General features: G+C 47.0%; 1 protein-coding gene across 1 annotated transcript in view; it reads right to left on the bottom strand.

Annotated features, from left to right (window-relative positions):
• The window catches only part of Pi4KIIalpha (phosphatidylinositol 4-kinase II alpha), a 98,075-nt gene that overhangs the window by 2,838 nt on the left and 82,537 nt on the right, over positions 1-12,700 (bottom strand). The gene's annotated exons all lie outside the window — the stretch shown is intronic.

Below are 12,700 nucleotides of genomic sequence, written 5' to 3'. Positions count from 1 at the left end.
AACTTTTCTGCACAGTTCCCACTGTATATGAAATGAAGGTGTATATTGAACCTGCTCTGCCTTACCTGTGTCCCATGTGGAAATGTCCCATAGAACATAATGCATCGAAATTCCCTCCAAAACAAACTACTTTGCAGACACATTTTCACTTAAACCAAGTTTTTACAGAGCAGATGTGAGCAAAATTATTTAAACTGTAGCTCATCGAAACCCCTAAAACAGTTTTTTCATGTCTTGACAAACCATTGACCTTGATAGCATAAAAAAAAAAATACACAAACTGGAGCTGCTTGTGCCATGACGCAATGTAAACAAAACAGAAAGCTGCCATGCCGCATTAGCGATGCAACGCGCTCTTATGAAGGAGCATCTGAGCTCCAAGGAAACGCTTTGGGTCACATTGGTTAGGAAAATGGTGCGCGTACAAATAACATGCCCGTAATCATTTTATTTTTTATAGTATTTCTAATCACTCATTTTCTACAAGGTTTCGTGAAAATGGCTCCGGTGTACACCACCAATTACTATATGAAGTAGGGGTTGCGAGGTCAAATCCCGGATGGTGCGACGAGGTGTTCGGGCGACGCACGTGTGACAACAGACGATTGCACACCATTCGGTCATTGTCGCTCGAAGCTGTTGGGTCGTAGGCTGAAGCATGTTGCAGCTGACAAAGAAACGCAAGTTTTTGTTGCTAGAAGAGAAAAGGCTCAAGTTATTGCCCAGGATGAAGCTGCAAACATAAGTAAAAAATCAGTCATCGCGGAAGAATTTGGAATTCTGGCGAGCTCTCAACAATACTGAACAGCAAGGATGCTATAGCCAAAGCACTAGCTTCAGGGACATCAGCGAAGCACAAGAAATTGACTCAGCCAGTGCACGAGGCATTGGACAAGGCAGTTTACGCCTGGTTCGTGGAGGTGCGGGCCAAGAAAATCGCCCTTAGTGGTGATATTGTGCAGCAAAAAGCGCTGGATTATGCCTGCATGCTAGGAATAGATGACTTTAAGGACAGCGTAGGTTGGCTGGACCGATTCAAGTCATGCCACAGCATCATCGTCTTGTGTGGTGAAGCCACTTTGGTGGATAGTGATGGTGCCACTGTGTGGACGTGGGCCAGCCTCTCAGGCATCCTGAATGGTTATGCACCATCGGAGACAGGGCTCTTCTACGAGATGCTGCCTACCAGGAGCCTGGATATTAAGGGGCTGCGCTGCCACAGAGGCAAGAATAGAATAACCGTGCTCCGGGGCGCTAATATGGACGGTTCGGACAAGTGGCCACTTTTGGTCACCGGAAAAAGTGCTAAACCACACTGCTTCAAAGGAAATCGGAGCCTTCCCATGAAGTATGTGGCTAACACTCAGGCATGAATGACACGGGCTATTTTCGGAGAGTGGGTCAAAGCCTTCGACTGGGACATGAGCAGGCAAGGCCGAAAGGTTTGTCTACTTTTAGAAAATTGTTCCGCCCACATCATAGAGGGCGCTGAGCTGGAAAACGTGCAGTTAAATGTTTTTCCAACCGAACTGCACCTCTATCATTCAACCCCTCGATCAAGGGGTTATCCAGAGCATCAAGCGGGCCCCTACCGTGAGCACCTTATTTAAAGGCTGCTTCTGAACATGCACAGTTGGGCCACAAAACAAAAGTGGACCTCTTTATGGCGCTCCAAATGATTGCCGCTTCATGGTGCGCAACAAGAAACGCCATAATCTGCAACTGCTTTGGCGCCATGCTGGGTTCACTGCACAGGCTGCCGAGAACGAAAAGTAGTGATGGAGATGGGTCGCCATCTGATGAAGTCGTAGCCGCATGGGCAGTCCTGCAGGAAAGTGGAGATGTGCCCGCTGATGTACATCCCAATGAGTACATCCAAGCCGACTTGTGCGTGGTGGTGCACGAAGAATTGACAGACCAAGAAATCCTGAAGAGCATCTCGGAAGACTGTGTTTTGTCGGACAAAGATGAAACAGCCGCGCAACATTAGCCCGGACCACCGACTACATCGCAGGTCATGAACGCATTCGATACAATCAGGCGTTGCATCGGGTCCCAGACGATGATGCTGATGCTGGCAGCATGTGAGAGTCGTGTTGTGCCATCGCTTGGCAAGAAGTGCAAACAAGTTGAACCGACCGATTTTTGGAATTAAACCTTGCTTTTTTCATCAGCGAGTCACATGTTGTCTATGTATTTGATATCACGACAATGAATTTCTGCGACAACCAAATTTTTGTGTGCCCTGTCAATTTCATTGTAGTGGGATTTAACTGTAAAGCATACACAAATCACTTGGAAGGTTTTACAATATGATAATTTTTTACATTCACTCAAAATACGTTCCCTCATAGTTCTGCATTCTTTGGTGCCAATTGTTGAAGAACCAGCCCCTCCACGTTTATTCAGGTAGCTGAGTGCATCCTAAGCCCTCGGAAGATCCTCATCAGAAAACCATTTTCTTTCGGCCAGTTCGTTACATGAGGGAATGACTCAAGTCACATGGAGCGAGGTCTCAACTGTACAGAGGATTCTGCGCCAGCTTCAAGCCTAGTACTAGCCAAATAATGAATGCAAGCTTCATAAGTGGGTGCATTGATGAGGCGCAGAAGTCGCATGTTAAGCCTTGAGTATGGACAATTGTATATGGAACACATTAACCTGGGCACACATTTTTTTCATGTACCACTTCTCTGACTGTCTTCTGCATGTCTAGTTGTCAACATTCCAAGACACACACACACACACACACACACACACACACACACACACGCACGCACGCACGCACACACGCACACACAATTAAAAAAAAAAAACACCATTCCCTTTTTCACAGATCTTGATTTCTGCCGGCCACAGCTGTGGCTTTGCCTTCAAAAACCCAGACTTTGTTCTGGGCCTTTGTGGGCATGTTTCATCACCTGTTATTGTGCTTTTGACATCCTGATAAGTTCCATTTTCGACCTTATTAAGCACCTCATGCACCATGAAACACGTGCCACTTGCTTGTCAGTCAAAGCATGATGCACCCAAAGTGAAGCCTTTTTTTATTTCTAGGTGTTCATGGAAAATAGAATGAATTGCTGGTGCAGGATAGATTCAGTCTCTTTTCGTGATAGGTCACACACCTGTCTGCCTCGGGCATCTTTAGCACGGCAGCAATGTTCTCCTCAGAGGCATATAAAATGGGATGTCCTGACCTTGGAGCATCTTCCATGTTGAAATTTCCTCTCTGGATGGAACTCCCAATACAACATCTGAATATTGTCATGCAGTGAGGGCAATCATCACCCAGCACAGTAGTCATTTTGTCCAGACACTGATCCACACTCGGACCACATGCAAAATTATAGTGCCAAATTACCTGGTATTTTGTTTTAAGACTGCAGCAGCATTGAGAGTATTTTGCACTGATACAGTACAGAATTAAAGTAAAGGGTTTGTTTTGTCAGCTTAGAACTTGCAACAAACAAAGTGTGACCATTGGCTGCATCATATTATAAACTTTCTTAGTGACCACCCGCCGTGGTTGCTCAGTGGCTATGGTGTTGGGCTGCTGAGCACGAGGTCGCGGGATCAAATCCCGGCCACGGCGGCCGCATTTCGATGGGGGCGAAATGCGAAAACACCCGTGTGCTTAGATTTAGGTGCACGTTAAAGAACCCCAGGTGGTCAAAATTCCCGGAGTCCTCCACTACGGCGTGCCTCATAATCAGAAAGTGGTTTTGGCACGTAAAACCCCAAATATTATTATTATTATTATTATTATTATTCTTAGTGACCTTCGTAGCAGCTGCCTTCGACTTCCCTGGGCAACACACGATTCTCTAATAGAAACTCCATAATAAGCACAATTTCATTGATGCCTTTTCACGCTTTGTCAATAGCCAGAGTGACACTCCACCAGCATCAGCCGGGATCAGCTGGCCACGAGCTGCGGGCAATAAGACTGCCATAGAATCCAGCAGAAGGCAATGCTACAATATAGCAGCCCAAAACTATAAGTGGCACAAAAGCGTCGATATGAATGCCCGATGCACTACGCCAACACTGTGCTGACCAGTTATAAGCTCTGCAATAGGCAGCGTATGCCGTGAGATTTCAGAAGCCATGACCAGCTGATTTCGTCACTACTGGCAGCCTTTCTGAGCCAATCGACATATGATTCAAGAGGTGCATTTGCAAGCAACTGCCTATAATTCAACCTATCCGTGTCCGTGGCAGTTTTCATTTATCGCCTCGGTATTCCCTCGTGTCGGCAGTGAAGTTTGTTATATTGAAATTGTGTACAAACTCACTTTATTATATTGAGGTTAAAAATGCATGGCGTTCTACTGGCAAGAAGTTAAAAGTAAAATACTTTGTTGTATAAAGAATCTCATCATATTGAAGTTCCTTATATAGAGGTTTGACTGTAGCCTTTTTCTCAGTCTTGCACTTCAAGAATGATATCTACTCAAAAAGTGACAGACTCATGGTAATCATGAGTCAAGTGCACTACACCAAGCAGCTCACACTCCGATGTCAACCTTCCACAGAAGCCTGAGACCTGTGTACAACCTAAGTCAACCCCCATCTCCTATAGTATCTCACGAATCGCAACCCTTCAACATCTTCATGCATACCTTGTTTGCACCCCATTGACCCCTCTGCCCCCAACCACAGGCAAGCCTGATGACATATGTGCTTTGTGCGAGCTTCAATATGCCCACATCTGTTCCATCACAGGTTGGCCTTAACACCGCTAAGCTGATGAAACCACTTCCGCTTCATGAGGCCCCCACCTGACCCGTGAACGGGCACTGTCGCCTAGACAGGAGTTAGACGATGCCTAATTCAACACTGATGCCAGTGCCACTGCATGCAAACACATCTAAGTGTAACAGACTTGCAGACATACGGAAACTGCGACTGACCAGTTTTCCATCTCGTAGCTGCCAAGCACAGTAACATTCGGGATGGCCATTTCTTCTGTGTTCTCGTCACATGTCCAGAGTAGATTTTTGTAGTGAGGCAAGGAAAGAAATTTGTAAAGCAGATTGCTGCCTGTACCGCATTTTCTAAGGATTCTTTTCCTTCCGTTAAACCAAGTGGCCAAGTTAAATCACGTACAAAGCGATAATAAAAGGTGCAACAAGAGAAAGAGAGAGATAATTGTTGCAAAAGATGACCCACTGCCTTGCTATGAAAATTCAATAGGAGCTTGCATGCCTGCAATCTTGCAAGCAGCAGCATGCAAGCTTTTCTTTGCGAGTGTGCTACGAGGTGAACTTGTTCAGAGTGGGTGCATGCCACTGCCAGCTATAGCCAGGGAGAAGCTGCATATCATTTTTCACTTCATATAAGCTGCTGCCAGCAGTGGTGCCAATTTAGCCATTTTCCTGCTAAATTTAGCACTTTCTAGGCTGCTTAGCAGGAAACATTGCTCGCTTGCGGGTGGCGGGTTTTTTAGCAGTTTTCATGCAATGTTGGCTTCTTTTTCAGCAGTTAAATGCTTAAGATTTTTAATAATAATTTGTGCTCCATGCTTCACAAACATGACACTTAAGCATGCCTCTTTGAAAGTAAGAGGGAATGGCGATTATCATCTACAAATTTCCCATGCTTCATTCATAGCTCGCATCCATCATCGTCATAAAGTGTTCCTCGTCACATTAACCACCACTTTTATCCTTTCATTCCTCAAACTTTTAATAACTGGAACCACTTACCCACCTCCATTGTATCAATTATGGATCCCAATGGTTTTAAGAATGTACCTAAACATGTTACCTGATATTTGTATTCGTGTTCTTTTCTACTTAATGTTCCCACTCCGTTCTGTAATGCCCTACAGGCCCTGAAGGTAATCAAACAAACAAATAGCGTGCCTCGTATTTCTTCCTCCATGGGTGCTATTCTCGACATTGACACTCCTGTAATGGCGCCATTTTGAACCAATCAGAGGCACGGAATCAGTAGCTGGTAGTTCTAACTTCACGTTCGACCAGTGATTATAGTTCAGGGAAGCATCTTTTTTTTTTTTAGTTTTGTTTTGCAATATGTTTTCGCCATTCACAGTTGCAAAAACAAAGTGCTTATTAATATTGATAACTGATATCTTTTATCCCATTATGGACAAATAATAAACAGACTTTTCTGCCCAACATAACTTTTTTCTACTTTGTTTTCAGACACAATAAAATATGTTTTGAATGTGATTCTAATTATTGTCTGCAGTTAGTGAATTTAGGTGCTCATATTCTGGATTTTAGAGTTTTCTGAGGTGTCGACCTGCTGGTTTAGGTGTGAAAGCATCAAATGGCCCATTGAGCAAGGAAGCCAGCATCTGTCGTCTGGACAAGCAAAAAATGGCATCTAAATGTTCATTGGTTGTGACACCACACCACGAGCGCACCTTGACGGAGTAGCGCAGGCAAAAGAGTTCACCTGCTGCTGCTATACTGGGCCAGGTGTTGCATGAGGGGAAGGGCATTACCGTGACGGCACGTCACCCTCGCATTCCTTGTCTGCACAAGCTCTTGCCTGCATTCTAACTGCGCCTTGGTAAGGCCAAATCAAAACATGCTGAGCCAACGCCTCCTAGATAGCAGGCCTGTGCACTGTGCTTTATGACATCGTGCTACTTTGGCTGAAATTTCCATTGCCAAGCCCAGCATGACAAAAGCGGTGCCGTCAAAATCACTGTGGCTTACTTGTGAGCATCCCCATTAGATTTTATGGAAGTTTGGCAAGGTGGTATGACTTCATGGATCCAAGTGCACCAGCCGTGTGCTATCTAGGAGGCGTTGGCCAAGTGTCTCAATGCGCTCACTTGCCCAAAAGGAGCTCATAACTCACAGGACTGCACAGCAGCGTTTAATTGGACATTAAAGGGGCCCTCCGTTGCTGTGAACACCTCAGCCAAATTTTGCAGTCATGCGCAGCGCATGGATATCGCAAATGGAACACAAAGTCACTTTTCTCTGAAATGCACTCTTTTCAACAGAAGCATGCTCTTCACTCCTCTGGATGCTTTATTGCATAATACAGCAGGTTCCCATACGTGGCTGCTGCGTGGCCAATAGCTGACATCAATCAAAAAGGGTGTTTGGACCAATGCACTTCTTCCTACTGTTACTGCGTACACTTGCTAAAGCGGTTTAATAAACAGGCTGAAGTAAGCGAAAATCTGCGTTCAAATTTCGATAATTGTGGATTTCTGGAAGAAGCCGACTATCGTCTGCTGATGCTTGGCCACCACGCGGAATTAAATTTGGCCACCCTGCTTATTGGTGTCAGAGACGTCGGGTCTCATTAATTTTGACTAGTTTTGAACACTCAGCTAGCCTGGAACCACGCAAAACTTGAGATCAGACCACACGCACGCTTGCCAGTGCGCACTCACTCCTGGCCACTCCTGGTTAGATGCCTTGGCAGACTTTGCTGCGTAATGAACTATTGATAGCGCCTTAAAAGCTGGTCTGCACTCCGTAGCACAGCCACACAGGAGCATATGAGCCCGACCACACAAGCTAGCCCTGTTCTGCACAAGGCAAATGCTGCAGTTGCATATAGCTGCAGTCTGCAACGTAACAGATATTGTGGCCGCCACTGGGTGCCACAATGAGTCCACTGGCTGAGTGCACTGGGGCTCGCTGAGGACAACTGCATTTAGCGCATTGTAGCTGCCAAAATCAGGAATACTAGTGGCGTCTTCAGCATCCAAACTCAAATTTGAACTGCGTGCCATGGTGACTTTCAGTAGGCGGAGCGTTGTGGGAACACCCCGTTATGCTGTAGCCTTTGATGTGAATCATCGAAGAAGGAGCAGAAGCAATGATGACGGTACAGTCGAATCCCGTTAATACGAAGTTCACGGGGACCGCAAAAAACTTCGAATTAAACGAACTTCCAATTAAGCACAAAACACAAAAAACAGCACTTTATTTGTGGCGAAATCGAGTATTTTCTCTAAGAAAAATAGTCGGTCATCTTGCTTTGCTTCTTCTTGCCGAATCGTGCTGCTGAAAGCAAGTTCTGCAGGCTGTAGATGTGGCGGAACGCTTCTTCCGAGTTACCTTCAGCGGCAAAGAAGCGCTCCGCAAGAGCAAGGCCCGCAGCTACATCGGCAGCCTTAGGTTGCGGCTCGCCTTCAACGTCATCGTCGCTTTCCTGGGTCACTTCCTGGGGCCGAATAATCTCTACAATTTCGCTATCCGTCAGCGCACCGCACGTTTCGACCGCCTCGTCTACGGCGACGTAATCTTCAAAATTGACGTCCCCGAGAGCATCACCAAAATCAGTGCCGTCAAGCTCGCTTGTTGACGCTTCCTCCGCTGAAATTTCAGAGGCATCCTCCGAAGAAGCTGCCACAAAACCGCAAGCCCTGAAGCAGTTTGCGATTGTTTCTTGCTTCACACGATCCCATGCTCGCGCCAACATGTGGATGGCACTAAGCAGGCTCACCTCGTACTTTATGGAGCTATCCATACACAAAATCATGCGCTCGAGGAGGTGCCGCCTGTACAGGACTTTAACATTCTTGAGGATGCCTTGGTCCATTAACATTCTTGAGGATGCCTTGGTCCATTGGCTGCAAAACAGCCGTTGTGTTTGCAGGAAAAAATGCGAGGCGTATTGCACTCAAGGTTGGCACATTCACGTGAGAACTGCAGTGATTGACAAGGAACAACACCTTGCGGTTTGAATCAGCAAACTTGCGGTCCAATTTGCTTATCCAGCTCTTGAAGATTTCGGCCGTCATCCATGCTTTTTTGTTCGCCTCATAGTTCACAGGCAGCGTCTTCACGCCTTTAAAACATCTCGGCTTCGCGGCTTTCCCGATCACAAGTAACAGACATTGTTCCGTGCCAGTCATGTTTGCCGCGATCAGCACCGACACTCTCTCCTTGCTGCGTTTGCCCCCAGCACAGTCGTCGTCCTTGAATGTCAGGGTCTTCTCTGGTAGAAGCCGATAGAAGAGTGCAGTCTCATCTGCATTGAAGATGTCTTCCGGTCTGTATTCGGCGAGATATTCACGCAGCTTTCCGTCCTTCCACGTGGCGCATGTTTCCTGGTTAACGGACGCCTTTTCACCACACACGCTCTTGAAAACCAGGTCATGGCAATCTTTAAAGCGCGTCAGCCATCCATCTGACGAAACGAAGTCATCGATCCCCAACATTGCTGCAAGCGTTCGGGCTTTCATCGCAACGATGTCTCCGCTGAGAGGAAGTTTGTTGCTCCTGGCCTCCCTAATCCAAACCAGCAGAGCCTTCTCCAACTCTGGGTAAGCGCCGGTGCGCATTCGCTTCCGAGAAGTCTTGAACTTGTCGTTCTCAAATGCATCCATTATTGTGCGCTTGTTCTTGATGTAGTTAGAGAGCGTGTTCGGCTTGATCCCGTACTTCCATGCTATGTCTTGTTTGGCGGCACCTCCCTTCTCAACTTCCTTCAAAACCTCGACTTTCGTTGCCAGGTCGAGCGTGCGATAAGAGCCACGGTTTGCCATGGCTATAAACTGCGCGACTAGGTACAGTCAATTCCGAATCACTCGTGGAACAACCTAGCCTACGAGCTTCCCGCACAAAGGCGCTTGACTAAGACACGCATACGCTGCGCATGCTGCAAGACTAATCTCGCACAATCTCGCCACTGCCAGTATGCAGCGCTGCGTGCACCTATGGCACCCGCGTGGCCTCCGCGATCAGCTCCGGCCACGCGCGGCAGCCGCGGGTGGCCTCCGGCGGGAGCTGCTTCGCCTCCCGCCGGAGTTGATCGCGGAGGCCACGGCAGCCGTAGCAATGAATAATCGCGCCGCTCCAAGAAGGATAGCGTTGCGGGCGGCTGCGGTGGCGATGACAGCAACGCGGAGCACGGAACTGTTGCAACACTTGAAAAATTGCACAAGAATGACGGTCACCTCGAGGATCCCGGCTGAAAATTAACTTCCAATTAAACAATATTACTGGATGAGGACTTCGAATTATCGAGCGATTTCTTCTATAGGATTACATGCAAAACTGACGGGACCAGCACTTCACTTCTAATTAACCGAAAATTCCAATTAAGCGGCTTCGAATTATCGGGAGTCGACTGTATGTTTGATTGCCAATAACTCCACTTCTGATGAACACAAAACATTGAAGAACATTTTGTGGCAAGGTATTTCTGAAATTTTCTAATTCAACTTCAAATGCATTTTTTGACTTCGACAAAAAGTGGTTCAGGGCCCCTTTAATGCTCTCGCATTCACAACTCGTAAGAAGTGCTCAGATGCTCTGTTTTTTGTTTTACTTCTAGTTGGCAACACTGGCTGCCAGTAAAGCATACAGGTGTAATCTTTCTAGCTTAATTGTGGCAAAGCAACAGTTCCGTTCGCAAAGCTACAATGCGACAGCTGAACTTGTGATGAAAAGAATGGAAATTTAAATGGCTTGTTATTAAATATGGTTCCTTAGCTGCACATGGTGCAGCAGATTTACACTCCCGCACTTGCACGGCACAGCACATACCACATGTACACTCAGCCACTGAAGTTTGCGAGACACAAGTTCCACTACAAGTTAGAATTTTCCACTCTGTTAGGTATGGCACATTTAGTTTAATGAATCACTATGTAAAAAAATGATACAGACAAACTTTGAATTTGGAGCTATGTCCTCAGGCTTTGCGGGAATTCAGTTTTTTTGACATCCTGTGTCCTGTGAACTTTTCTGGTCAACTGTACCTTGTATCGGCAACCCCTGCACTTCTTCCGACTGAGGTGGTTTGCCCTAGAGCACAAAAGAGTGGGGCCAGAGTGTGGCTAAACTGGTTTGGCGTGTAGACCAGGTAGCTTGAGGGAGTTGCGTAATGCTGATTCAGATGAGCAGAGGCAGCGTTGCGCACCGCGAGATTTCAGCCTCATGTTTTAAAGGCGTAAAGACGCTGCCTGTGGACTATGAGTCGAACAAAAAAGCGTGGATGACAGCCGAAATCTTCAAGAGCTGGATAACCAAATTGGACTGCAAGTTTGCTTCTTCGAACCGCAAGGTGTTGTTTTTTGTGGATCACTGCAGTTCTCACGTGAATGTGCCAGCCTTGAGTGCAATACGCCTCGCATTTTTGCCTGCAAACACAACGGCTGTTTTGCAGCCAATGGACCAAGGCATCCTCAAGAATGTTAAAGTCCTGTACAGGCGGCACCTCCTCGAGCGCATGATTTTGTGTATGGATAGCTCCATAAAGTACGAGGTGAGCCTGCTTAGTGCCATCCACATGTTGGCGCGAGCATGGGATCGTGTGAAGCAAGAAACAATCGCAAACTGCTTCAGGGCTTGCGGTTTTGTGGCAGCTTCTTCGGAGGATGCCTCTGAAATTTCAGCGGAAGAAGCGTCAACAAGCGAGCTTGACGGCACTGATTTTGGTGATGCTCTCGGGGACGTCAATTTTGAAGATTACGTCGCCGTAGACGAGGCGGTCGAAACGTGCGGTGCGCTGACGGATAGCGAAATTGTAGAGATTATTCGGCCCCAGGAAGTGACCCAGGAAAGCGACGATGACGTTGAAGGCAAGCCGCAACCTAAGGCTGCCGATGTAGCTGCGGGCCTTGCTCTTGTGGAGCGCTTCTTTGCCACTGAAGGTAACGCGGAAGAAGCACTCTGTCACATCTACAGCCTGCAGAACTTGCTTTCAGCAGCGCGATTCGGCAAGAAGAAGCAGAGCAAGATGACCGACTATCTTTTTTAGAGAAAATACTCGATTTCGCTACCAATAAAGTGCTGTTTTTCTGTTTTGTGCTTAATTGGAAGTTCGTTTATTTCAAAGTTTTTTGCGGTCCCCGTGAACTTCGTATTAATGGGAGTCGACTGTATATATGGAGTTCTATGGGAGGGTAAACGGAAGTCAGAAAAGGCTGCGTTATAGCCAATTCTGCACTATAAACGTTTACATTGTGAGTGGTCTAAGCTGTAAATCATGGCTAGGTAAATACTTGGTTATATCCATGCTCATCACATTGAGGCTCAACATTCCTTAGAGGTCTGTGTGCTTTACAAGGTGCCTATAAGCCGACATATGTACAGTGAAACCTCGTTAAACCGCAGATGGCCGGAGCTCGGAAAAAGTACATACTGAACGGTAGTACTGCTGAACCGAAATAGCATGAGATCGCCCACTTACCTGTCAAAAATGGAATTTGGAGAGAGTGCGATGAAAGGGGAAAAAACATGCAGTATTTATGTACTTCGCGTGACAAGTGTGTTATTTTCGTTTGATGCCGCAGTGGCCTAGCAGCGATGACAGCGGTCTCAAATTTGCTGAAGCTGTGAGCCAGCTTTTCAGCCAGCTCCGTCTTCTCGGCAAACACGCATGGCAGATTCCTTGTTGGCGTTGCATATTCTCCGTACAAAGGCGCGGTAGCGTTGCAGAAGTCGCGGGGCGCCTTTTTATTGCGGGGTGCTGTTCTCGTCGCGACGATTGCATTTATGAGGCTGACGTAACGCGCAGCTTCTGCCACTGTCAGGCCTGAACTGCCCGTGCTGTCGCTTTCTGTGTCATCCTTATCACTGTCGCTAGGCGACACTTCGGCAACAACAGAGGCAACGATGTGGTGAAAAGTCGAACCTCCTAGCCGACATCTCTTTGCGGTCGCAGCAGCGCTGCCGAGCAACTTCTTCGCATTCCAAATGCCACACACTGTAGTCAACAGTAGACCCATGTCGCGTGCCAGCGCCGA

The sequence above is a fragment of the Dermacentor variabilis genome, unplaced genomic scaffold (assembly GCF_050947875.1).
Source record: "Dermacentor variabilis isolate Ectoservices unplaced genomic scaffold, ASM5094787v1 scaffold_12, whole genome shotgun sequence".
NCBI classification, from domain to species: domain Eukaryota; kingdom Metazoa; phylum Arthropoda; class Arachnida; order Ixodida; family Ixodidae; genus Dermacentor; species Dermacentor variabilis.
This window is presented reverse-complemented; position numbering and strand designations above follow the sequence as displayed.